This window comes from Phacochoerus africanus, chromosome 13, assembly GCF_016906955.1.
Source record: "Phacochoerus africanus isolate WHEZ1 chromosome 13, ROS_Pafr_v1, whole genome shotgun sequence".
NCBI lineage: Eukaryota > Metazoa > Chordata > Mammalia > Artiodactyla > Suidae > Phacochoerus > Phacochoerus africanus.
The window spans coordinates 2,890,656-2,915,871 of record NC_062556.1 but is presented as its reverse complement, the minus strand read 5'-3'; the positions used below and the strand labels follow the sequence as shown (position 1 = coordinate 2,915,871).

General features: G+C 50.1%; 1 protein-coding gene and 1 long non-coding RNA gene across 2 annotated transcripts in view; one reads left to right on the top strand and one right to left on the bottom strand.

Moving 5' to 3' along the window:
• Nucleotides 1–1,221: 1,221 nt before the first annotated feature.
• Nucleotides 1,222–2,548, bottom strand: LOC125113472 (uncharacterized). Its single transcript, XR_007131466.1, has 2 exons — nucleotides 2,076–2,548; nucleotides 1,222–1,357 (listed from the first exon to the last, which is right to left on the bottom strand). It is a non-coding gene; the product is annotated as an uncharacterized LOC125113472 (long non-coding RNA).
• A 161-nt stretch (nucleotides 2,549–2,709) lies between these two features.
• SPATA13 (spermatogenesis associated 13) overlaps nucleotides 2,710–25,216 on the top strand; it is a 111,483-nt gene continuing 88,976 nt past the window's right edge. Inside the window, exon 1 of the mRNA XM_047756414.1 lies at nucleotides 2,710–2,882. The gene's annotated coding sequence lies outside the window, so the exon portion shown is untranslated. The remainder of the gene's footprint in view (nucleotides 2,883–25,216) is intronic.

Genomic DNA, 25,216 nt, shown 5'->3' with positions numbered 1-25,216 from the left:
TATTTCTTGCCAAAAAAAAAAAAAAAAGAGAGAAACTCAGAAAGGTAAACAGGTATCCCAGAAGCAGGGACCTCTAGACTGAGTTTTTGCAAGTCTAGGAAATCCCTTTATCTGAAGGCCAGTGTTCATGTAAATATTAACAACAGTTTCCAAGAGGCAGAAATGATGTTTTGAGACATGGATTTTTTTTAAAAAAGAATACTCATAATTTTCTCATCAAATTTGTGCTAATTCTAAAGAGCTCATTTAAAAACACTCAGTGTAGCCCTCGATAGTCTATTCATTTTTGCTTTTTTTAGGGCCGCACTGCGGCGCATGTAAGTTCCCAGGCTAGGGGGTGAATCGGAGCTGCAGCCGCTGGTCTACGCCACAACCACAGCAACGCCAGATCTGAGCTTTGTCTTCGACCTACCCCACAGCTCACAGCCATGCCGGATCCTTAACCCACTGAGCAAGGCCAAGGATCGAACCTGTAACCTCATGGTTCCTAGTCAGATTCCTTTCCGCTGCGCTACAACAGGAACGGCAATAGTCTTCATTAAAAACAACACTGAAAACGCTCTCATTTTTAACATTTATGAACGCTTCCTGCTGGTTTTGTTAAAGTTATAGAAAGTAGAAGTAAATTGGAATGTTTGAGAGCAGCCTTTCTCTCTAAAGATCTCTCTAGATATATATCTAAAATTTTCCATTGTTTATTTATGGCATATTTTTCTGTTTTAAAAATATATGTTCATGGAGTTCCCGTTGTGGCTCAGCGGGTTAAGAACCTGACACAGCATTCCTGAGGACTCGGGCTCCATCCATGGCTTTGGTCGGTGTGTTAAGGATCAGTAGTTGCTGCAAGCTTCGGTGTCGGTCGCACTGGGGCTACGGTCCTCTGTGGCTGTGGCTGTGGTGTAGACGGGCAGCTGCAGCTCTGGCTTGACCCCTAACCCGGGAACTTCCATATGCCACAGGTGGAGCCTTAAAAAGAAAAGAAAAAAATACACATGATGGGACATTTGGGGCATTTCAATAAGCAACAAAATAAAAGCTTGTCTGTTATGTCCACCACCCAGAAACAATGGCCAGTGATAGTCTGGTGCGTGTGCTTCATATAACAGACTGTCTTTTAGGGCAAAAGGAGGGTTCCCAGGGCCCCCTCCGTTCCTCCCGCTGGTCCTCCCCCTCCCCAGTTCCTCCTCTTAGCCACGTCTTCAGTCATTGCGGCACATTTGCTGTGATTGATGAGCCCATGTTGATACATCATGATAAACGAGTTTACATTGAGGTTCACTCTGCTGGATGGTCTGTGGGTTTTCACAAACGCAGGATGACATGGATCCACCACGTATCACACAGAATAGATTTTTCACTGTTTAAAAAAACATGCATAGAATTATCTTGAACTTTGAATGATTTCATATCTTCATAGGTTCTTTAGGCTAAAAATAGTGGTTATTGTTCTTTGATTATAAAGGTAGCACATGTTTATAATAATAGCACTGGCACACATAATCACCCAAGTGAATCACCTAAAGACGGCAGTGTTTGTTTGCTTGCTTTTTAGGGCCGCATCTGGGGCATACAAAGGTTCCCAGGCAAGGGGTCAAATCGGAGCTGCAGCTGCTGGTCTTACGTCACAGCCACAGGAACGCAGGATCGGAACCACATCTGCAACCTACACCACAGCACATGGCAACGCCAGATCCTTAATCCACTGAGGGAGGCCAGGGATCGAACCTGCGTCCTCATGGATGCTAGTTGGGTTCGTTAACCACTGAGCCAAGACGGAACTCCAAAACCGGAGGTTTTTAAAAGATCGTGTTTCTTTTATGAATTCCATCAATGCGTATGAGGAAACATCCATGGGAAGTTTGGGGCCCAGATCCTAGCCCAGAGGGTTTGAGGTGTCCCGTCCCTCCCCCGCCCCCGCCCCGCGCCTCCCCCCCCCCCCCGGGCTTTCCTGTGAATTAATGATCAGGCCCTGAGCCACACGGGAACCGTGAGTTCCCTGAGCCGGTCCATGCAAAAGCCCACCACCTAAGACCTGCAGTAGTCCTGGAGAAACGGGCAGGTTTGTAAATCCTCACCTCCTATTTCCTTTGCTCAGAAAAGCGCAGCCAGGGCGCCTTGGCCTGGAGTGACCTCCTCCCGGGCAGAGGCGAGGGGGCAGTGGGGGCTGTTGCTGGCGGGCCGATCCGGCGGGGGGAGCCGGGTTTAGCAGGGCCGGGCCAGGGGTGCTGGGACCGGGGAGTCGCAGGGGTGGATGGAAGGGAGTCCGGCTGGGGACCTGCTGGCTGGGGGATATCCTGGTGGTGGATCGCGTGGGGGTTGGGAACGGCTGAAAGGACGATGGGAGTAGCCCGGCTGGTGGCACAGAGGCGGGAGAAGGGAGTGTGTGTGGAAAGCTGGCGCGTGGGTGTGGCCTGCGGGAGGAAATCGAAGGAGAGCCTGCGGGGATGTGGCCTGGGGCCGGGGGCGTGGCCGGGGCCAGATCGGGGGCGTGGCCTCGTGTGGAACCAGAGCCGGCCCAGAGCGTGGCCAGAGGGGGAGGGAGGGAGAGTCGGGCCAGGGGCGTGGCCTGACGGGACCCAGCGCAGATTCTACCCGAGGCCCGTCGAGGGTGGGGGGGCGGGGGGGGGGGGGGGAGGAGAGCCAAGTCGGGGGCGTGGCCTGGGGCCGGGGGCGTGGTCTGGCCAGCGGCTGGGGCGGGCGGGCTTCGGCGCAGTGCTCCTGCCGCGGCCGCTCAGCCCGCCGCCTGCCTCGAGACCGTGCCTCCGGGCTGAGGCTCCGCCGAGATCCGGGCGTGCTCGGAGCTCCGCGGGACCGGGATCGGCCCTGAGTCTCCGGGACGTCTTGGATCGGCCGACTTTGGAGGCTCCTCCGGCGAGGCCGCGGTAGGTGAGGCTGCGCCAGGGCACGGGGCGGGCGGGTGGTGGGCCGGCGCCCGAGTGTTAGTGGGGAGCGGGAGCTCGGAGCCCGAGCCCGGTCGTTGAGTTACCCCGATGCCGGCCCCACAGCCCGAGCGCCGATCCCGCCGTGCGCTCGCGGCCCGGCTGAGTGGCCCGGGAGCGTGGGACTGCCGGCTCAGCTCTCCTGGGGATCCCCAAACTTGACCCGCGCCTCCGCGGGCTGCGGGAGGGACAAAGGCGCGGGGCGCCCGCGCCGCCCAGGGGATGCGGTGGAGAACTCTGCCCCCGGGCCTCATCTCCGAGAAAGGGGACGAGACCCCGCGCCGGGCGACCCTGACCTGGAGGGAGTGAGCTCTCACCTGTTTTGCTGGTTCGCTCCCACCTGTGGTCCGAGAGGCGGGAGTCGGCAATCCAGCGCTGCGCCCACGTCCCGGGAACTCTGGCGACCTGGGCTGGCGGGCCACCATCTGGCTGTGCAGTCTCAGAGCCCAAGCAAACCTCCCCTCCCAGGTGCGGGGGAAAAAAAAAATCTCCCTTCCCAAGCCAACCAGCCAGAGAAACACAACTCTCTCGGTCAGTTGCTTCCCAGCACTGGACAGGCTTGTCGATAAATAGAGGAATAAGTTGAATTTATTGAGCACTTGTTACCAAGGCCATCTCAATCCGTATATCCTCTGCCCCTCCTCCCATCGGACTTCGTTTTCCGTGGTGCCCTGTGTCTTCAACCCTGTTAACCCCCCAAATCCCCAAGGTCTGTGCTCCTCGCTCACCGGCTCGGAAATTTCACTCCATTTTATTTTTCCATCATCCTAACAAACGCTCTCGTTTTCTCTCTGTGCGGCCGGCTTCTTCCAGACTTTCTCACTGCATTGTCCTCCCTGGCCTGTGAGTTTCGCTGGCCTCCCTGTGCCTTTGAACCTTGTCCCCCCACCCCCAATAGAGCTTAATGGCCCGATTGCTTCTCCAACATTCTCATTTTCACCCACCTCCTCTGATCCCGGATTTTCCATCTTCCTCCCACCCAGGCTGACTGTCTGCCTTTCTGCCTGTGCGCCGTGGTGTGGGCTGTCCTGCCTCTTACCGACTTCTCCCTGCACTTTTCCCGCCTCCAGAGCACACACCTTGTTTAGGTTCCTCTGGTTGTGATTTTTCCACTGCCGCCCCACCCAGGCTCCTTCCCCGCCTTTCCAGTCAGCCCTCCATTGCCTGGCAGACGGCTTTATTTCAGAACGTCTGAAAGTGTCCCCAGGAGGCAGGCGGCAGCTGCATCTCCCCAGGACCTTCCCGCCTGCTCCTGCTTCTGCTGTGTCTCCACTGAAGTCCCACCGTCCATCGGTAGAGAGGCTCTCTGACGCGGTTGATACTGATATTACAACGAGGGTGCGGTAGCTGGTATCCAGCACTTAGTGGGCACCAAGCACTCCTCTGCGGAACTTCCAGGCAGTAAGGACTCCTGAATCCTCTGCCTGTGATGTCGCTGTGTCCCTAACCCATTTTACAGATGAGAAAAGGGAGGCGTGGGCAAGTGAGGTACCAGGCCCAGTGCCTCATGTCTGTGCTAGGGAGCCTTCTTCTCACCAGGCGGCTGTACCTAAGGTCTTTTGAACTCGGTTGTGGCTGGGATTCCGCTCTGGCCGTGAGGTTGTTAATTTGCACCTTTTATTTGGTCCGAGGTTTACTGCGGTTGAGGGCGCAGGAGCTCTCCCCGTGGAGCAGGGTATGGGGAAAACTGGAGTCCCTCGGAAAGCCAGGGGACAGTGCCTGGGCTGGCTTCCAGCTTTTGCTTCAGGCGAGGGCCAGGCCCCCTTAGCCACAGGAGGGCTGGAGGGAAGTGTCCCGCAAAGACTGTCGCCAGCCAGCTCTCCCCCTGTGCTGAGAGGTCAGTTTCACTTTAGACGGCCAGACCTTCACTGTCCTTGATGGCCCCTGATGTCATGAGTCTTGTTTATTTCTGTTTCGTAACATAATTTAAAGCCTTGTTCAAATATCACCTTCCTGAAAGTTGGAGGCAAGCATTTGTTCCTTTTGCAGATGCTGACTGAAGTAGGGTGTTGGTAGCGTTTTATACTTTGATGGCTGGAAGGGACCTTATATAGTCCACCGACAAAGCAACTGGCCCAGAGAAGTAAAATGGCATGTCCCAGGGAAGCAGCAGGACATTCAAGCTGGCCTCAGATCCCCAACCAGCCCACCTCTGGTCCGGGATGCTCCATGCCTGGTCCTACAGCTTGGTGGATGGACCTTTCGGCTTGTTGTGGAGAGCAGGGAACCTACCCTTTCCTGAGCTGAGAGGCAGTAGGAGGATTCTTTTAGGATGGAAAGTGTCAGTGGGTTTTTTGTTTGTTTGTTTGTTTTGGTTTTTTTGTTTTTGTTTTTTCTGTCTGTCTGCAAGCTAAACCTGTGAAAAGGTTTGCTTTGGAGATATGTCATGACACAAATGGGATCATAAAATACCCGAAGTCTAAATTCCGGTGTTCTGGAAAGAAAGCGTTTTGTGTTCCAGGACATCAGGAAGGAACACCAAACGTACATTGCTTTCTGGAGGCTCATTATCCCGTACATGGCAATGTGAACGTTTAATTGCATTTTCCGTTTGCAGAGAGAAATGCATTAGGATAAAGGCTCACGTGACTTCATCTCCGCATCTCAGATAAGACAGGGGCGAAGGGGGAGCCTGGCCAGCTAGTCGCTGTCTCGTGTTCCTGTGCCCGCCTCCTTCTCCTCTTGGCATCTGACGCCCAGCTCTGCCCCAGCTCTGCTCCCTGCTGTTTGATCTCTTTTTCCAGGAGCCCTTGGGGTGCCTGGAGGGTACTGCTCACCCCGAGGTTGCTCAATGCATTCCCTATCAGCCGTCTTTGGCAGACTTCAACCCCAGTGCCCTAAGGTGTATGTTGCAGGTAATTAGCTTCTCTTGGATGCTTCAGAATGAGATGGGTGCTTACATACGGCCTTGGGAGAACTGAGACACTGGCTGGCTGTTCTGTGCTTCAGATGAGGATCTTTGTAACTGGAGCAGGTTAGGTTTACCGCTCGCTGCCGTTTCACAGGTGAAGGAAGGAAGGGAGGTTCGTGGCCAAAGCCCTGTCCTAAAAGTCCAGGCTGGGATTTGAACACAGGGCTGCCTGGCACTGGAGATCCGCATGTATCTTCCCATGCCTGTGTCCTCTGTAGCTCTGAACAACCTCCCCGGCAGCATTCCTGGAACCATTTACAAACTAGATGGTTCCTGCTGGCTGAATGGAGGATGGAACAATGGAGGAAGGGGGCGCTTTCAAACCAGGAGCGGAGGCAAAGCCCCAAGTGGCCCGGGCTGCTCTGTGTTGCTCGTACCCGGTTGTGGTCCGATGTCAGCCTTCGTGAACACAAGGAAGGCCCCATCCTGTGCCTCAGGAGGCCGAGGATCCAGGAGGGCTTCCTGGAGGAGGAGCTGACCACAGCCTGGGCTGAATGGTGAGAGGAGTGCCGGAATTGGGGAAGGAGCTGACAGAGGGAGGGATTCCAGCCTGCGGGGACAGAATAAGCAGAGGAACAGGCAGACCCCACCGCGTCAAGGAGGGACCCTGGGACAGTGCTGTGTGTCCACAGTCCCCAGCCCATCATTCCTGACTGCTCCCATGTGCTCAGAGCACTGCTTCAACAGCAGCACTATCTGGGGATGCAGATTCTAGGGCTCCGCCGGGTACCTGGTGAACAAGAGATTCTGGGGGTGGGGGCAGCTGTCTCTTTTCACAGTCCTGCCAGCTGATTTTCAGCTTGGGAACCACTGCTCTAGAACAGATGCTTTCCAGAGGTCCCCGCCTGCATGGTCGCCCTTCTCGGAAGCGTGGCCTGGTCCTGCCTGCTTGCAGGTGTCCGATCTGCCTCCAGCGACCAGCCACCCACCTTTCTTGAAGGTCACCGCATATGCACCCTCGCAGCTCCTCTCCCCACCTGCTGCACTTCATCCCATGCTAGTAATTTATGCTCTTTCTATGGTACCTTTCCCAGATGTGATTTCTTAGTGTTTGGCGGTCATCCCACTGGGTTCGGGTCCCAGCCCTGCTGCTTGCCAGCCGCGTGACCTTGGGGAGGCATTGACCTCTCTGCCTCTGTTGTCTTATCCGAAGAATGTGGACGGTCATGGCACCATGTCTTAGCTGAGTGTTTCAGGCTTGGCTGGGCATTGGGATTGCCTGAGGATCTTTAAGAAAGATCAGTGCCTGCCCCCACCCCCAGGTATTATGATTAGTGGGGGGTGTGGCCTGGGTGTTGGGGTTTCCCGGGTGCAGTATGGTTGGGAACTGCAGTCACAGGTGTTTGTGACGATGCAATGATTCAGGTCTTGCAAAGCGCTCGGAAGAGGGCTTGTCTGGCACGTCTGCTGGGGGAGGGAAGGCTCTGATGGTTCCGTGATGGGGGCTGTGGAGGGCCTGGCGTCTGGGGATCTCGTGGTGATTCCGTCTTGTTCTGAGACTTGGGGGTTGATCTCCATGTGTCATTCCGAGCATCCGCTGCCCAGGACTACAGAGGTCATGCGTGAACCACCTCCACCACTGTCCCCCCTCCCCCGCCCCAGCCTTCCCAGCCCTGGGCACTGCCATCTCCCTTGAAGTTTTCGAGTATAATCAGACTCTGAGATCATGAGGGAGCCATGCTCAGCAGTGAGGCTGGGAATCGGGCCCTCAGGGGTCTGGCCCAGCCCTGATCTGTCATCTGTACTGAAACGCCAATTCAGGATGTCCCGTCATGGCTCGGCGGTTAACAAATCTGACTAGCATCCAAGAGGACACAGGTTCGATCCTTGGCCTTGCTCAGTGGGTTAAGGATCTGGCGTTGCCCTGAGCTGTGGTGTAGGTCACAGATGCGGCTTGGATCTGGTGTTGCTATGGCTGTGGTGTAGACCGGCAGCTATAGCTCCAATTGGACCCCTAGCCTGGGAACCTCCATATGCCACAGGTGCGGCCCTAAAGAGACCAAAAAAAAAAAAAAATAGACCATCTGAAGGACATTTTTCATGTTAACTCCACGGGCCTTCTCCGAACCCTGCTGAGATTAGTTAAATCAAACCCTGTGCAGCAATTCTTCTAAAATATCCTGAGAGGTTATTAAGATCCTGTTTGCCCAGGGCCTGGCGCCCCGAGTCAGTGGTCCACGAGCCGTGCTCACAGGATAAAATCTGCTATCCCGTTTAAGGTCTGTGGCCGCCTGCTTTCTTCTAGTGTAGACTCAGGCCTAGTGGTTTGGCCAACTTAATGAAAGAATTGAGAACTAGAGGGATGCCTGTCTCGCTCTGTGGTTTGTTCCCTTTCTGTGGAAAAGTTAGTTTATGTTTGTGGTTTTGCTCTGCTGTGCAGAGCATGTAAGGAACCGATGTTTAGACTGGCCCCGGTACATTGAAATGTGCGTGGCAAACAGAAATCATTGATTCACTGTATTTGTTCCGCTGCCTGCCAACCTCCCGATGGAGAAACTTGTGTCCAGCCCGCTCACAAGTGGCTCAGTCTTATGGTCAAGACTGGCCTCCATTGTGTGGTCTCAACATTGTCGCTTGTGTTACCCACGGACTGAATAGGCTTTAGAAATACAGGCCTTCCCAGAAGTGGCCCCGGCTTGACTGGTCCATGGTCCTTCTGAAATAACATCCCCCACACCCGCAGTTGAAACAATAAAAAAAGGAGAAGGTATATGACTCTCTCCAGCTTCAGTTAGACGCAACAGCGGTTACCTGTTTAAAATGCGAAGAGTTGGAAGTGTATTTTCATTTTAAAACTTTTGAGGGTAAGACATACGCCGAGATACACGTGGACAAGGAAACAGTATCCTTTAAAGTGGGATATTTTAAAGTCTGCCGGACCTGCTTTCTCTGCTTTTTCTGCCTTTGACGTTTCTGAAACAAATCTTAATTCCCCACGGTGGGTTGGCTGGCCCATCTTCCTGAAGAGCTGGTTTCACCAGGTCAGGTCCAACTCTGGCGCTGGACCTGCCCTCCGGCTGCTCCGCCGGAACTGTGGCGTCTGACACTTCCCGGAAAAGGGATGGGGGGCCTTTGCGGTGGCCCAGCGGCAGGTCTCGGCTGTGACCTGCTGTGGGGTGGGGTGGGCGTGGGTGCCTTAGGGCCAGGATGGGCCCCGCCTGTGCGTGTGCTTTGTTGAGCCAGTGCATCATGAAACCTGCTGCTGACCACTGCACCTTCTTCCCTGAGTCGGTCCTAGATTCCTAACCCCCCTAAGAAATGAAGCAGTGGTATTTGTCCTTCTCTGTCTGACCTGCTGCGCTTACCATCATCGTCTCTAGGTCCATCCATGTTGCTGCAAATGGCTTTCCTTCGTTTTTCGTGGCTGAGTAATATTCCATTGTATATGTACCCTGTCTTCTCTTCCTCTGTTGATGGACATCTAGGTGGCTCCCATGTCTAGGCTGTTGTAAATAGTGCTGCAGTGAACACTGGGGTGCAGGTGTCTTTTCGAATTATGATTTTCTCTGGAGAGATGCCCAGAGTGGGATTACTGGATCATATCCATTTTTAGTGGGGTTTTTTTTGTTTGTTTGTGTTTTGCTTTTTGTTTTGTCTTTTTTTCTTTACAGGGCCACACCTGCAGCATATGGAGGTTCCCAGGCTAAGGCTAATCAGAGCTGCAGCTGCCGGCCTACGCCACAGCCACAGCAACTCGGGATCCGAGCTGCGTCTGCCACCTACACCACAGCTCACCGCAACACCAGAGCCTTAACCCACTGATCGAGGCCAGGGATCGAACCCACAACCTTATGGTTCCTAGTCGGATTCGTTAACCACTGAGCCAGGACGGGAACTCCTGTTTTTAGTTTTTAAAGGAGCCCCCATGCTGTTCTCCAGAGTTGTACCAATACCACTTATATGTGGAATCTAAAAAAGTGATACAAACAAACTTATTTACAAAACAGAAACAGACTCACAGGCTTAGAAAACAAATGTATGGTTGTTTGGAGTTCCCCCTTTGGCACAGTGAGTTAAGAATCCCACGGCAGTAGTTCCCATCGTGGCTCAGAGGTTTAAGAGCCCCGCATCATATCCATGAGGATGCGATTTTGATCCCTGGCCTGGCTCAGTGGATTAAGGATGTGGCTTTGCTGCAGGCTCAGAAGTAGGAAAAACTCAGGCTTAAAGAATGCTGTCTGCCCTCCTTCCGATGTAGAAGCAGCCTTGCCTGAGGAAGCAGGAACTCTTGCTGCTTCTCCAAGGCTTTCTTTCTGACCCGACCCCTCATCCCAGATGACACCCCAAGTGGGTGCCTTCGCATGGGACACAGACGCAAGAAAGTTGTAGCCTTGTAAGGTCAGTGCGTGCAGGTGGGGGGGTCAAAGCCTATAAGACTGCTGTTGCCTGGAGACGTCCAGGTGGGTACCACAGTTATGTACATTTTCACACTCGTGCATCCGAGGAGGTTTATCTCATTGACTTGCTGGGGGCTGTTTCCAAGCCTGCTGAGATTAATTCAATCAAACCCCATGCCACAATTTTTCTGAAGCCGAATGCTTTATACAGTTCAAGTGCGTGCTGGACTCCTGAGCTTATATTGTCCAAGTAGGTGCTTATGCCTTTTGTTTTTTTTCTACTAGAGGACTTTACATCCTTTTTTTAATTTTTGTGGGTGGGTGCCACCCATCTCTTGTGGTTTTTCTGTGCTGCTGGGCTGAGGGATCTCCGGGGAAGAAGGAAATGCCTGCCGTCAGCAGGACCGTGCTGTGCTGTGCCGTGCCGTCTTCTAGGCTTTCCTGGAGAGTTCTCAGGTTAGGGATTTTAAAAGAAGCCTTTGTGTTAACTGGCACACTTGTCTTCTGAGACAGAGACAGTAGTTATGTGTGCAGATGGGTCTGGGATGAACAGAAGTTGGCTCAGCAGGCGGGCTCCTGGCCCTTGGCGTCCAGAGCCCAGGCGGCCGCCTCTGTGTGCTTCCCGGTCAGCTGTGAAGACTTGGGATGCACTTTGGTCATTACTGAGAGAGAATTTTAAATATATATATACATACACACACATATATATATATTATTTCATTTTATTTCATTTCATTTCATTTCATTATTTCACTTCATTTGATTATTTCATTTCATTTCACTTCATTATTTCACTTCATTTCATTTCATTTTACTGTTCCTTCTCAACAGAAGAGTTCCTTTTATGTGACTTTTTTAAAGAGAACCGGTCATGCAGTGGCCACTTATTACACCTGCCTGGTTAGTGAATTTTCCCTTGTTCAAACTCACTGTTGCAGGATTCAGAATTAGCCCAGAATACATTTCTCACGGACTTTTTTTTTCCTTCCTGTTTTTGGCCGCCTGTAGGCACATGGAGATCCCTCGCCAGGGATCGGATCTAAGCTGCAGCTGCGGCAGTGCCTGATCCTTACTCCACTGTGCCGAGCCAGGGATCGAACCTGTGTTCAGTGCTCCCAAGGCGTCGCCAATCCCGTTGCGCCACAGCGGAAACTCCTCTCGTGGCCTTTCTTTCTTTCTTTCTTTTTTTCTCTTTAGGGCCGCACCCCTGGCATGTGGAAGTTTCCAGGCTGTGGGTCCAGTTGGAGCTGTAGCTGCCGGCCTAGAGCAACGCCAGATCCAAGCTGTGTCTGCGACCTACACCACGGCTCACGGCAATGCCGGATCCTGGACCCACAGAACAAGGCCAGGGATTGAACCCACATCCTCATGGATGCTAGTCTGGGTTCGTTACCGCTGAGCCACAGGGGGAGCTCCCTCCAGGACTTTTAGGTGGAAAGATTCCATCCCCCCTGGGAGGACCCCAGAGCTCCCGCCTCAGAAGCGTGAGAAATGCAGACCCATGTCAGAATCCACTCTCTTGGCTCAGGCAGTGATCTGGGTGGTTTCAGGTTTCTAGGGAAGGGGTCATCTGAGTGCAGAGGGGCTTGGAAAGCATCCCCCACCCCCCCGGCTGCCTTAAGGCAAGAGGGGAGGGGAGGAAGGTGGCGAAGCAGTGACGTCATCTCAGAACCTTTAGGCAGATGTGCTCACGCCTGCGGCTTCGGCTTCCACGTGGGGGATGGAGATGCAGGAATGTCACAGGGGTGAGGGAGAGGGTGCAAGGAAGCCTTGCAAAGGCTGGGAATCATGGAGGATGGCCCAGCAGGTGCGCGATACCACACGCAACAATCAGACAGCCTTCTGGTGTTGGTCCTAGGCTCTCCTGCTGACCCCGGCGACACTGGGCCTGAGATTTGCATCATCCAGGGAAGGTCTCTGTTAAATACCCAAGTCCAGCGTTTGGTTGTGGGGCAGACACAGCGGTGGCATCTGACCCAGACAAGGCAGGCGGGGGGGGCAGAAGAGCGTGGGAATCTGCGATGTAAGGCAAAGGGACGTAACTGTGTTTGTGGAGAGTTTGAAGTTCTTGTTCGTTTTTAAAAGTCAGCCTTTTCATCCTGAGAGCATTGCAGATTCGCATGCCTGGTCCAGCGCGGTGGTATTTACAGGCTCCTGTGCAGCATCCCCGCCAGGACCTTGACACGGATCAGCGAAGCTGCGAGACGTCTCCCTCGCCAACAGGACCCCCCCCCCCCATCTCGTCCTTCTTCCCTGCTGCCGGATCCTTCCTTCCCTCCCGCAACCTCCGCTTTGTTCTGCACGTGACTGTCGTCTCAAAGACGTTATAAGTTAGAGTCATACATTGTTAGGCATTGCCGGTTTTGCTCAACACGGTCCTCTGAAGAGGTTCTAGCCCTTGAGACGTGGCCTTTAAATGTGTTCTCTGACTCCAGCTTGTCTCCTTAGCCTCTTAACAGGGTCCTTTGGAGAACAGAAACTTGTAATTTTGATAGGTCCAGTTGATGGACTTTTTTTGTTTAAAGAGGAAACACCATTTTTTCCTTTTATTAAAAAGTATAGTTGGGAGTTCCCGTTGTGGCGCAGTGGAAACGAACCTGACAAGGAACCATGAGGTTGCAGGTTCGATCCCTGGCCTTGCTTGCTCAGTGGATTAAAGATCTAGCATTGCCGTGAGCTGTGGTGTAGGTCGCAGATGCGGCTCAGATCTGGCGTGGCTGTGGCTGTGGTGTAGACCAGCAGCTACAGCTCTGATTAGACCCCTAGCCTGGGAACCTCTATAGGCCACGGTGCAGCCCTCAAAAAGAAAAAAAAAGAAAAAAAAAAGGGTCGTTGATTTACAGTGTTGTGCCCATTTGTGCTGTACAGCAAAGTGACCCAGTCACACATATGTATGTACATTCTTTTCTTCATGTCATCTTCCATCCTGGTCTATCCCAGGAGATTGGGGATAGTTCCCTGTGCTGTGCAGTAGGACCTCGTTGCTTATCCATTCTAAATGTAACAGTTTGGGGAGTTCCCGTCGTGGCGCAGTGGTTAACGAATCCGACTAGGAACCATGAGGTTGCGGGTTCGATCCCTGGCCTTGCTCGGTGGGTTAAGGATGTTGGCATGAGCTGTGGTGTAGGTTGCGGACGCTGCTCGGATCCTGCGTTGCTGTGACTCTGGTGCAGCCCAGCAGCTACAGCTCCTGTTCGACCCCTAGCCTGGGAACCTCCATATGCTGAGGGATCAGCCCTAGAGATGGCAAAAAAAGACAAATAAATAAATAAATAAATACATGTAACAGTTTGCATCTACTTACCCCAAACGCCCCGTCCATCCCACTCCCTCCCCCTCTCCCTTGGCAGCCACAAGCCTGCTCTCCACGGCTGTGAGTCTGTTTCTGTTCTGTAGACAGGTTCATTTGTGCCATATTTTAGATTCCACATATAAGTGATATCATCTGGTATTTGTCCTTCGCCTTCTGACTGATTTTTTTTTTTTTCTTTTTGTGGGTTATGTTTTTGGTGTCAAGTCTAAGAACTCTTTGCCTGGATCTTGAGGATTTTCTTCTACTGTGTTTTAAGTTTTATGGTTTTACATTTTACCTTTAAGTTTGTGACCCATTTGAGTTAGTTTTTGCATAAAATGGGAGATTTAGTTCCAGTCAATTTGTCTCTCCATTTCCTTCATCAGGGTTGTGTAGTTGTGGCATATAATTCTTATTCGTGTTTGCCTAGATTTATGCCTAAGTATTTCATTTTTTTTTTTTTTGAGCAACTGTAAACGGTATTTTTTTTTCTTTTTTTTTTTTTTGTCTTTTTGCCTTTTCTGGGGCCGCTCCCATGGCATATGGAGGTTCCCAGGCTAGGGGTCCAATCAGAGCTGTAGCTGCCGGCCTATACCAGAGCCACAGCAACGCCAGATCCGAGCCTCATCTACAACCTACACCACAGCTCACCGCAATGCCGGATCCTTAACCCACTGAGTGAGGCCAGAAGTCAAACCTGCAACCTCATGGTTCCTAGTTGGATTCGTTTCCACTGCACCACGACAGGAACTCCGGTATTGTATTTTTAAATTTTGATATCCCTGTGTTCGTTGCTAGCATGTAGAAATAGAGTAGGGTTTTTTTGTTTGTTTTTTTTTGTTTTGTTTTGTTTTTGTATATTTAACTCGTATCCTGTCATCTTGAAGAGCTCACTAATTAGTTTGAGTAATTTTTTTGTAAATTCCTTGGGATTTTCTGTATAGACAGTCATGTCATCTGCAAATAGGAATGGCTTAATTTCTTCCTTTCAAAGCTGTATCGTTTCATTTCCCTTTCTTGCCTTATTGCACCAGCTGGAGCTTCTCACACTGCCTTGAATGAGAGCGGTGAGAGGAAACATCCTGCCTCTTGTTTCTGATCCGGGAAGGTAAAAGCATCATGTCTTAAGTATACTGTTAGCTCTCGGGTTTTGGTGGATGCTTCTTACCAAGTTGAGGAAATTCTTCTCTATTCCATTTTTTTTTTGAGAGTTTGTTGTATGTTTTTTAATGATAACTGAATTTTAGCAAGTGCTTTTTCTATCACTTGATATGATCATATGATTTTTTTCTTTAGCTTATGAATATAATGAATTATATTGATTAATTTTTAAATATGGAACCAGTCTTGCATCTCTGGAATAAACCCCAATGAAATATACCCCACTTGGTCATGTGCATAATTATTTTTATGTATTGCTGGATTCCCTTCTGTTTTATTAAGCATTCTTAAGTCTCTGCTCTTTATCTCTAGACATGTCTCAAGTTCCTATTCTTGGTCTGCAGCTGGGTTTTCGTTTTTTGACGTTTTTTATTGGTGGTGATGGGTACTGTCTTTATCTGGTTTGGTATCGGGGTACTGCTGGCTTCCTAAAATGAATACAGAATGTCTTCCATGTCCTGGAAGACAAAGGGTGGAATTGGTGTTATTCTTTTTTAAACATTTGCTACAGTTCTTCAGTGAGAGCCTTTGGGCCTGGATATTTCTTTTTTGGTAGTTTGAAATGACAGAGTCAGTTTCCTTAATGGTTAAGGTCTGTTGGAGTTATTTCCTATTGTGTGAGTTGTGGCAGTTTTTGTTCTTTGAGCAAGTGGTCTGTTTTGTGTCAGTTGTCCAGGTAACGTGTGTAGTGCTGTTCGTAGTATCCCCTTGTTTTTGACATCTCAGGGTCTGTAGTGTTATCTTGTTTCATTCCTAATATTGGTATCTTGTGTGTCTTTATTTTCCTTTGTCAGTCTTATTAGAAAGTCTGTAAATTGTATTAATCTTTTAAAAGAGCCAGTGCTTGGTTTCATTGATTTTTGCTATCTGTTTTCAATTTTGTTTATATATCTCCTTTTTTTGGCTTTTTAGGGCCGCACCTGTGGCATATGGAGGTTCCCAGGTTAGGGGTCAAATCAGAGCTACAGCTGCCAGCCTAAAGCACACCACGGCAATGCTGAATCTGAGCCACATCTGCAAACTACACCACATCCCACAGCAATGCTGGATCCTTAACCCACTGGGCCAGGCCAGGGATCGAACCCGCAACCTCATGGTTCCTAGTCAGATTTGTTTCCGCTCAGCCACAATGGGAACTCCTGTTTACATCTCCTCTTACCTTTATTATTTCTTTCCTTTTGCTTGCTTTAGGTTTATTTTGCTCTTTCTAGGTTTTTGAAGTGGGAGTTTAGACTTCAGAAGAGTTTCTTATACATTTATTTTAGTGCTATAAATTTCCCTCAGAGCCCTGCTTTAGCTGTGTCCTACAAATTTTGATATGTTGCGTTTTCATTTTCATTCTGTTATATGTATTTTTTAGGTTTCATTTTAGACTTCCTCTTTGATGTGTGGATTATTTCAAAGCGCATTTAGTTTCCAGATTTTTGGAGATTTTCCTTTTATCTTTCTGTTACTGATTTCTAGTTTATTCCATCATTGCTGGAGAACACATTCTATATGACTTAGTTCTTTAAAAAATGTTGAGGTTAAGGAGTTCCCAACTCAGTGGTGGGTGGCTCAGCAGTTAACGATTCTGACTAGGAACCATGAGGTTGTGGATTCAATCCCTGGCCTCACTCAGTGGGTTAAGGATCCTGCGTTGCGGTGAGCTGTGGTGTAGGTCGAAGACTCAGCTCAGATCCCATGTTGCTGTGGCTGTGGTGTAGGCTGGCAGCAACATCTCTGATTAGACCCCTAGCCTGGAAACCTCCATATGCCATGGGTGCGGCCCTAGAAAAGACAAAAAAAAAAAGTAGAGATTTGTTTTCTAGCCCAGGATGTTGTCTGTCCTGATACATGTTCCATATGCACTCAAGAAGAATATATATATTCTGCTCTTGTAAGGTAGCGGGCGCATGCCAGAACTGTCTAATTCTCTTGGTTGTATTGTTAACCCTGCATGGGAGTATTCTGTTCTAGTAATGTTAACAGTGATTGTATCTTGTTTCCATTCTTCTGATAAGGGAAGGGGAATGGGGATTAGACCGTAGAGAAGTTGAAATCGTATTGTCTGGCCAAAAAAGGGGGGGGGGGACTAAAATTCTATCTTGCCAATTGAGGGCAACTTTGACAACCACCTAAAGACAGACTTCGAGTTTCTGTTCTCTGTTGAAACATGCAGGTGCCAGGGGGCCATTTCGTTGCACCGTTGTTTTAGTTTCAGGAAGTCTGAAGAAAACCAAGCTTTATGTCAAGATTAGAGGTCAGACAGCTGAAGTTGCCAGCCAGGGCTAGAGGAGAAGGCTGTCTCTCAAGGTGTTCCAGATGACTTCTTTTGGAGTAACACGAGTTAACTAGCTGATGGTTTCCTAATTAGTTATGCAGTCCTTCCTTTACTTAGATCTAGAGCAGAGGAATGCCTTCTTGGTCTGAAAGCTATGTTATGAATCTCTTCTACGTCATTCATTGAGTAATGCCTCCACTCCATCCATGGGGCTGGTTCCTGAGAATATAAAAATAAGCGAGAGAGACGTGGACTTAAGTATTTTTTATTCTGCCACAGAATAAAAACCTAGAACGCTCAATGGCTCCATAAAGTCTGAAAACTAGAAACATAAGAATAAATTGAACCCTGATGATTATTTTAGTTTCAGATGTTCCCGTGTTGGCTCATGGGAAACGCATCCGATTTGCCTCCACAAGGACACAGGTTCAATCCCTGGCCTTGCTCAGTGGGTTAAGGATCCAGCGTTGCCGTGAGCAGTGGTGTAGGTCACACACGTGGCTCGGATCGGCCGTGGCTGTGGCTGTGGCGTAGGCTGGCAGCTACAGCTCCGATTCGACCCCTCGCCTGGGAACCTCCATGTGCCGTGGATGCGGCCCTAAAAGGACAAAAAAAAAAAAAATCTTGTTTTGGTTTTGGATGCAGCAACTTAAAGTTGAAAAGCAATATTAAATGTTCAGAGTGCAGGGAAATATGTTTTAGGACCTGGCTTCACAGTTGCTTTCAGTTAAACAACTGGCATTTCTTTTGAGTCTCCTGTGTGCCACCCACTGGCGTGGGTTCGGGACTCAGGTTTGCTCAGGCCCTTGGTACGTGTTCTTTCTTAAGTGTGATCGTTGTGATAGAGCCAAGGATACATTTCCTAAACTTCATATCCATTTTTCTGTGCTCTTTCTTAAGAAATGGAAGCTTCTCTGCCTCTAGTGAAAATCCATGTACATCATTTTCTCCGTGTCACAACTTTATAAAGAATATCTACATAAGCCAGGCTGAGTTTAATGCAAACAGATCCGGTATCAGCGTCAATACAGAGGTTGCCTCACAGCTTTTTGTCAACATGCCGTGCGTTTAACCTGTTTGACCAGGTGCAATGATGAAAGAGCTGCAGAGACCTTGGTCTATTGCTTTTCATGTAGCACAACAAAAAGCGTGGAACTGCAGCTAAAGAGACCATGGCAGTTGCTCTCCTTTCCCCCGTGACATCACAGTTTCCCTTTATTTATTTTTTATTTTATTTTATTTTATTTTTTCGCAGTTTCCCTTTAATATCAGTTTTTCAGGTCACGGGGACATGTTATTTTCCCAGAAGACCAGTTGCTCTGAAGAGGGGACCAGGCCAGAGTTTCCAAGGACAGATCAGCACATAGGCGGGATCCTGGGAAATGAGCTTGGTTTTTTTTTTTGGCGGGGGGAGGGTGTTTGTTTATTTTTCTAGGGCCACACCGCAGCACATGGAGGTTCCCAGGCTAGGAGGTCCAATTGGAGCTGCAACTGCCGGTCTACACCACAGCCACAGCAACGCAGGATCTGAGCTGTGTCTGCGACCTACACCAAAGCCCACGGCAATGCTGGGTCCTTAACCCGCTGAGCGGGGCCAGGGATCAAACCCACATCTTCATGGATACTGGTTGCGTTCATTACTGCTGCCCCACAAGCAGAACTCCATTTAAAATTTTTTTTTGAATTACAGTTGATTTACAATGTTGTACCAATTTCTGCTGTACGGCATAGTGACCCAGTCACACATATATCTACATTTTTGTCTCCTGCTATCTCCCATGGTGTTCTGTCCCCAGAGATTCCCTAGTAGTCTTACCTGGGACGTTAAGTTCTCATGGGTAATTAGAAGAAAGAGGTCAGATGCCTTTACAGCAATCTGGGCACATATCTGTTGGTCTGGCGGAGGCACTTTGCCTGAGAGCAGTCTGGTCACTTCTTTGAGCCTTGTCTCCTTGTCTGGAAGTGACAATGGCTGATAACAAGGGGACCCCCCCCCCCGCCCCCCGCGCTTTAGTTATGGCTGTTTTCGTCACCTCCGGCCGGTCTGTGGGTTCTGGAAGGTGGAGAACTGTGACCTGTGACCTCCAGCCTGTGCACAGGCTTTTGTCTTTGGGGGCCAGACAGGTCACAGGAGCCACACGGTTGGGGTCCCCAGGGGAAGTGGCCCAGGGTCCATAAACCTTCTTTTCCAAGAGAATCCTGACGCTTCATGTAAGTGAAGTCTCTATTTGTAAATATTGAAAATGAGTTTGGTGGTAAAAAGACTCCCCATGTAGGCCAAAAAGGAATGAGAACTCTGAAATTCAACACAAAGGCTAGTGCTTGCCGAGCCCTGAGCATGCTCTTAAAAAGGTTTATTGAGGGAGTTCCCGTTGTGGCTCAGCTGGTAAAGAACCTGACTAGTATCCATGAGGATGCCGGTTCGATCCCTGGCCTGGCTCAGTGGGCTAAGGTTCCTGTGTTGCTGTGGCTGTGGCCTGGGACCTTCCTAGCCTGGGAACTTCCATATGCAGCCCTGAAAAAAAAAAGATTTCTTGCATTAGCAGCAGTTCCCTGAGCTCTTTTAAGATGTGGCTGCCATGATGGAGAAACTCCTGAGAAATGTGCCTCTCTCTTGCAGTGAGAGCTTGTTCTGCTCTGCAGTTCTGACGTGCCTTGTATGGTTAGGAATAGGCCCAGCGATGACAAGTGCCTTAAGACGCATGCTTACCGTGTGCCCTGCAGTGCTGGGAAGGTCTCGCTGTCTGCCTAAGGAAAACACGCACTTTGAAGTTCAGAAAGTTGAAATAACGACCTAAACGGACGTCTTCTACCTCGTGGCTGAGCTGAGATTGTAACCCAGAGGTTCATTCTTCACCATTCGAGCCGGTTACCACCTTCTGACTAGATTAAGAATGAAGTGGAGTTCCCTGGTGGCCTAGCAGTCAGGGATTTGGCATTGGCACTGCTGTGGCGCAGGTTCGATCCCTGGTCCCGGGAACTTCCACGTGCTGCGTGCAACAGCCTGAAAAAAGAGAGAGAGAAGGCACTGACACGACGGCAAAGCTGGGGGATATTAAATCAACCTTAAATTTCTGGGATAAATTCCAGCTGGTTTGGATAGATCGTCATTTTATATGTTGGTAGCATTTTGTTTAGGATTTTGGTACCCATGTTCGGAAGAGATTCTGGTCTGTGGTTTTCTGCTCCGGTGAGGTTTTTTCCCTGCTTTTGTTGCTTTGTTTTGTTCCTGGTTTTGCTGACCCCGTAGAAGGAGTTGGATAGTGTTCCCTCCTGTTCTCTCTTTTGGGGGATGATTTGGTGAAGAATTAATTTCCTTATTTTTTTTTCCTAATTCCTAAAAGAAAGGACCAAAAAAACCATTTTTAAGGACATCTTTAAATGCCTTTACATCCTTCTTTCTCTCCAGTCACTCTCCAGCCAGACCTGTGACATATGGAAGTTCCAGGCCAGCCGTAGCAGCGCTTGATGCTTAACCCACCGAGCCAGGCTGGGGCTCAAACCTGAGCCTCTGCAACAACCCGATCCACTGCAGTTGGATTATTATTATTATTATTTTTGCTTTTTAGGGCTGCACCCTCAGTATATGGAAGTTCCCAGGCTAGGGGTTGAATTGGAGCTGCAGCCACTGACCTACGCCACAGCCACAGCCACTCGGCATCCGAGCCATGTCTGCGACCTACCCCAAAGCTCGAGACGACGCCAGATCCTTAACCCACTGAGTGAGGCCAGGGATTGAACACACATCCTCAGGGATATTAGTTAGGTTCGTTACTGCTGAGCCGCAATGGGAACTCTTGCACTTGGATTCCTAACCACTGTGCCACAGTGGAAACTCCCTCCACCTGTCTTCCTTGCCCGTATAGTCAGATGCCAGCTCCTCCAGGAAGCCCGCCCTGATTGCTCCTGCTGGGGACATTGCTTTTGCCTTCCCAGACTTGTCCCTGAGCTTAAGGCTGGGGAGCGCACTTGATTTTTAGTAGGTTGTGACCTTGCCAGTGCTTCTGGTCTGTTCCACTGATTGTAAACCTCCCGAGGGCAGTGACTTGACCTTGATCTCAAGCCCACACCTTGTTCGGAAGGGCCCAGCTCGCTCTGCCATGGAAAAATGGAACATTCGATCCAGTGACAGATTTAAGGCCTCTGAAAGATATTCTGAGACTTGCTAGTATTTGAGTATGTAGCTTTGTGCAGACTGTGTGTCTGTACACACAGACCTAAGTGCGGTTCAAAGGGAATTTGAGAGGCTGCCTTCCTGTTTCCAGTCCCGTCTCTTGACGTAAATATTGGACTCCGAGGCTCGCTCTCTGACTGTTCTCCCATTTGTAGTATGGAAATTGGTATGAGAATGGGAATAAAATGTATAAATTGTTTAGTCCAATACTTAGTGCCTTTAGGTACCAATGAATAACGATGACGTCAGCGCCTTTTCAAGAGAGAAGCTGATATTAGCCATAGCTGCACATCGGTATTTATCTACTATTAACCATGTTCTAATATTTACTTGAAAGAATAGATGATTTGGTTCAAAGTCTTATATTTTAATGGCTGATTAGCTGAAATTCCCTATTAAATTCTTTGACAAATTTTTTTTCTTTTTGCTTTTTAGGGCCACACCCATGGCATATGGAGGTTCCCAGGCTATGGGTCTAATTGGAGCTACAGCTGCCAGCCACAGCCACCAGATCCTACTCCACAGCAACACCAGATCCGAGCCGCGTCTGGGACCTACACCACAGCTCACAGCAATGCCGGATCCTTAACCCACTGAGTGGGGCCAGGAATCGAACCCACAACCTGATGGTTCCTAGTCGGATGCATTTCTGCTGCACCACAGCAGGAACTCCTGACAAATTTTTTTTTCTATTCATTCTTAGGAATGTCTCTGGAACGGGTTTATAATTATTCTGGGTATAATTTTCCCTTGACTTACAGTGTTTGAGGAGAAGCCTCAGGGCCTGGGCTCCAGGGTCAGGCGGCCTGGCCCACGTTTAGGCGTGACTCTACCACACGGAGTGTGTGTGTGTGTGTATGAAGACCTGCTTCCCAGGGCCTTCCCGAGGCTGCAGAGAGCTCCTCCAGGAGCTGCACTTAGTAGGAGCCGGGCGCTATGACCCTGTTGTCATATTGTGTCATCAGCACCTCGCGTGGTCCAGCAGTCAACACATGTTTGCATGAAAAGCTGGTTTGCAATTATTAACCAGCTTGTACAAAACTCCCCTTCAGTTTCTTTCCCGGTAGGAAGACTCCTGCCCTGGGAAGGGGCCTGGCTGGGTGACCTGCAAACTGTCCCAGATAGGCTGAGAGTCCAGGCGCCCCCCACCCCCACCCCCACCCCCACCCCCAGGTTTAAAGATGAGAAGAGCGAGGCTTGGCGCTGTGACTTTATGGTTCCATGTCTGTCCCTCTTGAGTTACATACCTTAATTTTTTTATTTTTTTATTTTTTATTTTTTGGTCTTTCTGCCTTTTCTAGGGCCGCTCCCACAGCATATGGAGGTTCCCAGGCTAGGGGTCTAATCAGAGCTGTAGCCACTGGCCTACACCACAGCCACAGCCCCACGGGATCTGAGCCACATCTGCGACCCACACCACAGCTCATGGCAACGCCGGATCCTTAACCCACTGAGCGAGGCCAGGGATCGAACCTGCAACCTCATGGTTCCTAGTCAGATGCGTTAACCACTGCGCCACGACGGGAACTCCTACATACCATAATTTTAAAAAACCTTCATGTCTAGTCATTTGGGGCACTACTAATGGGGTTACATAGAGGTAGCCGTGCAGACCTCATCAGCATTAGGAGACGCACGGGTTGTTCTGCTGCGTTAAGCATGCCCTTTAAACAAGACCTGCTCCATCCTAACAAACTGGATGAGACCCCAGAGAGCTGCCGCCGGGACCCTCAGGGCACCGGTGCTGGCAGAGGGCCTTCGGGGTGGGTGTGAGCCTCTGCGGTTTTATTGCTGCCTGTGGGCTCAGGGTGTTGGCAGCCTCTGAAGGCAGACGGCTGCCCTTCATGGTAACTGACCAGCAAAGCTAGAGCGAGGTTTCTGCCTGTGTGACTTCGTGGTAAGAACATGAGACGCCCTTTTTGGAGGTATTATTTCTGGTGAAGCGACTCTCTGATTCTCTCTCGATGTCTCCGTCTCCTCATCTCATTTTCTTTCATTTGCTGTTGAGGTCGCTCTAGCAGAGGGCTGCGTGCTTCAAACATGCAGTCACATCCACTGAACATTCATTTTTCGTTTTCTTTCTTGCTTTGCTTTGTTAGGGCGCCACTTGTGGCAGATGGAAGTGCCCAGGCTGGGGGGCATTTTTCAAACCTAAGTCAAATATGATGAATTTCCTTCAGCATCCACCTAATTCTTTCCTGCGGAAAATGCCATTAAACCAAACCAAGGCTGATGGCAGAACTAGAAGCGTTTGACCGGGCATCATACTCCTAAAACTTCGTACAGAACAAAGCATGATGTCCAAAGTTGGAATTGTTCTACGTGCCACGTTTTCAGGGACCCAGATCCAGGGCTTCATAACTTTAGAAGGTTCTCCATCGGCTGACAGTGGCCTTACCTGCCGGCCCCCAACCCTTCTTCTCCACACTGGAGCTTGGGAATTGGGCACCTTTGTTCGAATTCTGATTTTGCCCAGTGTGATTTTTTAAAATAATCGCACGAGGAGTGTCTGAAATGGGACTCCCTGGGTTTTTTAAATATCGCTTCACCCAGAGCCGATGCTGTGTCTCCCACCCTGTGAATGAGACTGGGCCCCTTGAGGGAGGTGAGGGGACTTGATAAAAGTCACCCAGGAGTCCCCTGGTGGCACAGCAGGGTAAGGATCCGGGGTTGTCCCTGCTGTGGTTGGAGTCACTGCTGCAGTGCGGGTTCGATCCCTGGCCCAGGAACTTCCACATGCTGTGGGTGCGGCCTAAATTAATTAATTAATTAAAGTGGAAAAAAAAAAAACCCACCCTGTATTAAGAAAAAAAAAAAAAGCCACCCAGAAAAGCTCATTTCCCTCAGGAACTGTCGTGGGAAGTAACACAGAAAATGGAGTTCCCATCGTGGCTCAGTAAAAAAAAAATCTGATTTGTAACCGTGAGGACGCAGGTTCGATCCCTGGCCTCGCTCAGTGGGTTAAGGATCTGGCATTGCCTTGAGCAGTGGTGTAGGTCGCAGATGGAGCTTGGAGGATCTGGTGTGGCCGTGGCTGTGGTGTAGACCGGCAGCTGTAGCTCCGATTCGAACCCCTAGCCTGGGAACCTCCATAGGCCGTGGGTGTGGCCCTAAAAAGCAAAAAAAAAAAGGAAGTAACACAGAATAAAATGCTACCCAGAGAGTCCCCAGCTGCTTCTTTATTCAGGGCACGTGTTGACTGCGTTTGAAGAACCCCTTTTGAACAGATGTCTGGCATGTGCTCCCTGAGAATGACTCACGTTGAGAGGGTGGTGTTAAACTCACCTGAATGTGGAAATTCCACACAGAAAATCCTCTGGGGAGAGTTTGGGGTTCTACCTAAACCCACGCCGGGAGAGTGCTTTTCTCTTGAAACCCAAACCAGGCGACGCCACAGAAGCACACCTGCCGACTGGGTGGGACGGAGGTCGGCGTGGCCGTCGCCCTGCCTGGTCTGGAGCAAGAGCCTCTCACCTGCCGGGGACCGAGGGGGCGTTGGGCAGAGAGGGCCGGCCTCAGTGCAGAGATGACCCCTTTCTTGTGTTGCCGGTTTGGGGTTTCTGGAGTGTGTGTTTAACCTGCTGCGTTTTTGCTGCCTGATGTGTCACGGTCGTTGTACGTGAACCTAACGCCAGGGCACAGGCCACCCCCACGAGTCGCACTAGCGGGTTTCTGTGTTCCGTGCAGGATAAAGTTCAAAGCTCTGCAAAGGTCTTGGTCTGAGTTCTCCTGCGGAGCAACTGGGACCAAAAATAAATTCGTCCCTGCTGCGGCGTGACCTCTGGGGTGGCCTTGTGAAGCCTTGCAAAGGTAGGATGGGGCCCGTCCGTCCTTTTTAAATGGAATAGCTCCTTATCGTGATGGCAGTGAGTGAAAGGCAAACCCATTGTTTTATTTTTAGTCTGAGTTTAAGGTTAAGTGGGGGCTTGTACTGCAAGTGACTCTTAGGGACTGTGATTTCCTCAGGAAGTCACTCTCGCCTTTCGGGGACAGCGCCGAGAATGGCTGGGGAGCAGGGTTCGCTTCCGGGGGCGGGGGGGGGGCTACCCTGTGATTGTATCTGGTGCCAATCTGGGCATTTCTCCCCTGGATATAAAGTGACATCAGCCTTTCCTGACAATAGCAACCCGCGCCCCCCA